Source organism: Galeopterus variegatus, unplaced genomic scaffold, assembly GCF_000696425.1.
Source record: "Galeopterus variegatus unplaced genomic scaffold, G_variegatus-3.0.2 Scaffold5728, whole genome shotgun sequence".
Taxonomy (NCBI): Eukaryota; Metazoa; Chordata; class Mammalia; order Dermoptera; family Cynocephalidae; genus Galeopterus; species Galeopterus variegatus.
The window spans coordinates 78,756-84,421 of record NW_007731839.1 but is presented as its reverse complement, the minus strand read 5'-3'; the positions used below and the strand labels follow the sequence as shown (position 1 = coordinate 84,421).

The window sequence follows — 5,666 nt, the reverse complement described above, 5'->3', positions numbered from 1 at the left end:
TCATCGATCTTTGCTTGAATTACTGCAAAGGCAAAGAGTGGCAGTGGACAGGGATCGAGGAATGAGTGCTACTGTTAATGAGTCTTCGTGTCATGTGCATTTCATCGTTAATCCCAATTCTCTCAGCAGCCCCGAGGATAAGAATTATTATGATCACTTTGCACATGACAAAACTAAGGCTTACCAAACCCGAGTTAAAAAGATGATGAGGGGAAGGTCTGCCCCAGCCTTAGAGTGTTGTTTGTTTTTGTGCCTCCTCCAAAAGAGCCCTCTTGTTATACTGAATAGTATTGTGCAGATCCAGCAATATTGCAGGTCAGTTGGTGAGCCCTGACCTTCTCCTGCACACCTGTCTTCTTCCAGGACTCCTGAGCTCAGTGGATGGCACCACTTGAATCCTGGTCATACACACTGCAAGTCAAGGAGGCCCTGCTGGCACCTCCCTCTCACCTTCTGTGTCTGCCAGTTTTACCTCCCTAGTGTGAGTTGAATCCATCCACTTCTCACCATCTTCCCCAGCACCACCTGGTCCAGGCCACCCTCATCTCTCACTGGGACCATTGCACTGGCCCAGCTGGCTTTTCCATCCCTCTCTGCCCCGTCTCTGCCTCCACCAGAGTGACCTTTAGAACGTGTGAATCTAATCACATTGCCTTTCCACTAAAAACTCTTTCACGGCCTCTGTGGAAGCCTGAAAAATGGTTTCCAAAAGATATCCACAGTCCAATCCCTGGAACCTCTATGTTAACTTTATATGGCAAAAAAAGGGACTTTGCGGATGTGACTAAGTGAGGATCTTGAGATGGGGAGATTATCCTGGATTAAGCAGGTTGGCCCTAAATGCAACTACATGTATCCTCGTAAGAGGGAGGCAGAGATCTGACACACAGAGAAGGTGATCTGAAAACAGAGCAGAGAGAATTTGAAGACTTTGGCCTTGAAGACTGGAGCAGTGGTGGCCACAGCCCTGGAATGCAGGTGGTCACCAGAAGCTGGAAGAGGCAAGGAACGGATTCTCCCCTAGAGCCTCCAGAGGGATTGTGGCCTGGCCAACACTTCCATTTCAGCCTGGTGAGACTGCTCTCAGACTTCTGGCCTCCTGAACTGTGAGAGAGTACATTTCTGTTGTTTTAAGCCACCAAGTTTATGGTCACTTATGACAGCAGCCACAGGAAACTAATATAGCCTCCCATTGCTCTGATGATTAGGACCAAAGTTCTTGGCAGGATCTATGTTTTATAGCTCATGTTATAAAATACGATCATGGCTCCTCTTCTTATATAAAGATAGATAAGCAAAATAACTCTAAATTTCAACCAGTTTTAAAATCCACATGAACCTGCACTTAAAATATCAGTGCTTTGTCCACTTGTGCCGTTCTGTAGCCTTGTCTTATGTTGCTCTGCTGTTCCCTTGCTCTTAACTCTGGCTTCCATGGCCTTCTTCCAGGTTCCTTACTTCATCTTGCTTCCTCCTAACCCAGGGCTTCGTGTCACATGGAACCTTTCCACCAAGCTCATTCAGTTCCTACTTATGCGTCAACCTTGACTCCGCCTTCCCTTCCCGGAGAGACCCGGTTTGTCTTCCAGCCTGGTGGCTTTACTATGCACTCTCCAGGAATCGTGTTCCTTTCCCCCAGGGTTCTTTTTTTTTTTTTGTCTTTTTTCCGTGTCCGGCAACGGATCGCAACCCTCAGTGTCGCCTCCGTACCGGACCGGGACCAGCAACGGGATCACAACCCTTGGTGTTGCTCCCACGCCTCGCTCAGCCAGTGAGCGGGAACTGGTCTGTATGTGGGATCTGAACCCTCGGCGGGAGCACCGCCACACTTCCCAAGCGGGGCACCATAGCAGTGCGCCACCGGGCTGGCCCTCCCCCAGGGTTCTTACCTCAGGTTGTAATCATGCACAGACAGCACTTGCTTTGTGTGGTGCATAGATTTCAGTTACCAGAGTTTAGTTAAATAACACCAGTCCCCCAGTAACACGGTTCAGATTTCAACCACCACTGTAGGAACTGTGAGTAACAGTACATAGCTGCCAGCTCTTCAGTCCACAGGTCACTATGTAGGTTTCAGGTGCACGTGATGATCTGGGGCCAGTCACATCCCTTCTTTCAGAGTCTGCCTATGATTGGTCACTGCACCTCTATTACTCAGTGGCAGAAAAGTGTGTCCTTATGTTGCCTTCTTGTCTCCTAATGATAAACTCACATGACATTTTACAAAAATGGATAATTAGAAGAGGGAAATGACCAATCAAGATGAAAGAGCAACAACAAAAAAGTTATAACACTGTAAGTGAAATCTAAATCAAATATAAATAGAAGAAATAGCTGGCCTGGGGGTGTTGACACTGCCACTATTGGAGGGACTCACGATCTGCAGCCACAGGCACTTAGTGAGGGTGAGTTTATTGATATAAAGGAGGAAAGTGGTTGTAAGGAAAAAGATGGAGATGTCCCCACAGAGGTGACACTGGCAAAAAAACAAGAAAACCTTCACATTAAAGGAACTCTTAGAGATATTTCATGACATTGAAAGCACAAAGGCTAAAATAAAATGTTGGAAGCTGATCAAACTTAATAAGGAGTACGACAACTCAAAGCATGGCAAAGATGCTCACTCTGCATCATAAGTTATGGGACCAGAGGAAGGCAAGCCGCGTCCAAACTACTCTTGATAAGTTTTTATATAAAAAAGGGAAACCCTTTATTGCTCAATGTTTCTAATGTTTTAAGTTATAGTCTACTAAATAAATATTAGTTTTATTAATTTTTTGTTTTCCTGTATGTTTATAACTAGTAGCAAGAGTGTTTTTAAAATTATTTTTTAAATTGTGGTAAGAGTTTGCCTGCCCTGTTATGTGCACTCTCAGTGAGTGGACTAGCCGGGAGGCAGCGGAGGTCACCACGGGGAGGCAGGGCGGGGGCAGCATGGCAGCTTCCTTAACGGCTCCGAGGAGCCGCCGCCAGCCTCCAGGACTGGAGCCGCCAGCCACGGCCGGCAGCTGCCAGCCTTGCAGCGGTATGTTCTAGGTCAATGGCTTCTAAGACTCCAGTTGGATTCATTGGACTAGGCAACATGGGGAATCCAATGGCAAAAAATCTCATGAAACATGGCTATCCACTCATTATTTATGATGTGTTCCCTGATGCATGCAAAGAGTTTCAAGATGCAGGTGAACAGGTAATGTCTCCCTCAGCAGATGTAGCTGAAAAAGTTGACAGAATTATTACAATGTTGCCCACCACTATCAATACAATAGAAGCTTATTCTGGAGCAAATGGAATCCTAAAAAAAGTGAAGAAAGGCTCATTATTAATAGATTCCAGTACTATTGATCCTTCAGTTTCAAAAGAATTGGCCAAAGAAGTTGAGAAAATGGGAGCAGTTTTCATGGATGCCCCTGTTTCTGGTGGTGTAGGAGCTGCTCGGTCTGGGAACCTCACATTTATGGTGGGAGGAGTTGAAGATGAGTTTGCTGCTGCCCAGGAGTTGCTGGGGTGCATGGGCTCCAATGTGGTGTATTGTGGACCTGTTGGAACTGGGCAGGCTGCAGAAATCTGCAACACTGCAAAGATCTGCAACAGCATGCTGTTTGTTAGCTGTTAGTATGATTGGAACTGCTGAAGCTATGAATCTTGGAATCAGGTTAGAGCTTGACCCAAAACTATTGGATGAAATCCTAAATATGAGCTCAGGACGATGTTGGTCAAGTGACACTTATAATCCTGTACCTGGGGTGATGGATGGAGTTCCCTCGGCTAATAATTATCAGGGTGGATTTGGAACAACACTCATGGCTAAGGATCTGGGATTGGCACAAGACTCTGCTACGAGCACAAAGAGCCCAGTCCTTCGGGGCAGTCTGGCCCATCAGATCTACAGGATGATGTGTGCAAAGGGTTACTCAGAGAAAGACTTCTCATCCGTGTTCCAGTTTCTATGAGAGGAGGAGACCTTCTGAATGTGCCTTTTGGCTGTGGACACTGTTGGGAACCAAACTCTGTCTTGGAGCCTCCTTCTAGCTCACTCTACCAGTAAATGGTTTTAATCAAAGGTCATCTGTCTGCTTTTGATTGTCTAGGTCACAGTAATTCCTAGGATTTTCCATCCATTTTTAACTGCTTTTTTCCCATCTGTTCAGCAAACATGTATTATCTGAAATTTTTTTTTCTGCAAGTGCCTGATGATCTCTGTTAACTAGCTGAGTTGACCTTTTCAAAAAGTTTGATTCCTGAGCATCTTCCACTAAATTGTTGAATAAATACTTCAATCAGGTTATTATTTGCTTCACTTTACAAATAAAACCAAATATTTTGTAAACAGAGTGAAACCCATCTTAAAGGAAAGAAAAGAAATGGGTGTGAGGAAAGGAGTTTGAGAAAGGAAGTATAGTGAATTTACCTATGTCCCTCAGGAAGTTTGTCCTGGTATTCTTGCATTACTGAGGTTACCGACTGATTTTCCAGGGAGTTGATGAAACAGGAGAATTTGTTACTGCACATTTTATAATTTGGACTCAGTTACAGTTTTGTAGCATGTCCCTCTTATTCCAACTCCCAGTATTCAGCAGACCTGTTTTTGTATTTTTTGCTTCTTTGTACATTCTTACCACTTATTTTTGACTTCAAAAGAATGACATGTTTAGACCCGTTTTAGAGCCAATGATGATATTTGCTTTAGATAATTATTACATTATTCTAAATATAGCCATATTATTTTGAATTCAAATAAATTTCTATGCTGATAATACTTAAAAATAAATAAATAAAATAAAATATAAAAATAAAAATAAAAATTGTGGCAAGATATACATAAGGTAAAATTAACCATTTTAACCATTTTTAAGCATACAGTTCAGTGGCATTAAGTCCTTTGACATTGTTATGCAGCCATCATCACCATCTGTCTCAGAACTTTTTCATCATCCCTCCCAAATTGAAACTCTGTCCCAGTCAAACACCAACTCCCCATTCCTTTCCCCCCATCCCTGGCAGCCACCATTCTACTTTCTGTCTCTACAAATTTGGCTAGGGTAGGTACACCATAAAAGTGAAATCATATAGCATTTGTCTTTCTGTGACTGGCTTATTTCACTTAGCATAATGTCCTCAAGGTTCATCCATGTNAAGTTTATGGTCACTTATGACAGCAGCCACAGGAAACTAATATAGCCTCCCATTGCTCTGACGGTTAGGACCAAAGTTCTTGGCAGGATCTATGTTTTATAGCTCATGTTATAAAATACGGTCATGGCTCCTCTTCTTATATAAAGATAGATAAGCAAAATAACTCTAAATTTCAACCAGTTTTAAAATCCACATGAACCTGCACTTAAAATATCAGTGCTTTGTCCACTTGTGCCGTTCTGTAGCCTTGTCTTATGTTGCTCTGCTGTTCCCTTGCTCTTAACTCTGGCTTCCATGGCCTTCTTCCAGGTTCCTTACTTCATCTTGCTTCCTCCTAACCCAGGGCTTCGTGTCACATGGAACCTTTCCACCAAGCTCATTCAGTTCCTACTTATGCGTCAACCTTGACTCCGCCTTCCCTTCCCGGAGAGACCCGGTTTGTCTTCCAGCCTGGTGGCTTTGCTATGCACTCTCCAGGAATTGTGTTCCTTTCCCCCAGGGTTCTTTTTTTTTTTTTTTTTTTTTTTTTTTTT

The 5,666-nt window shown here is 43.6% G+C and overlaps 1 pseudogene; it reads left to right on the top strand.

Moving 5' to 3' along the window:
- The first annotated feature begins 2,950 nt into the window (after nt 1-2,950).
- Nucleotides 2,951-4,065, top strand: LOC103605316 (annotated as a pseudogene).
- Nucleotides 4,066-5,666: the final 1,601 nt, after the last annotated feature.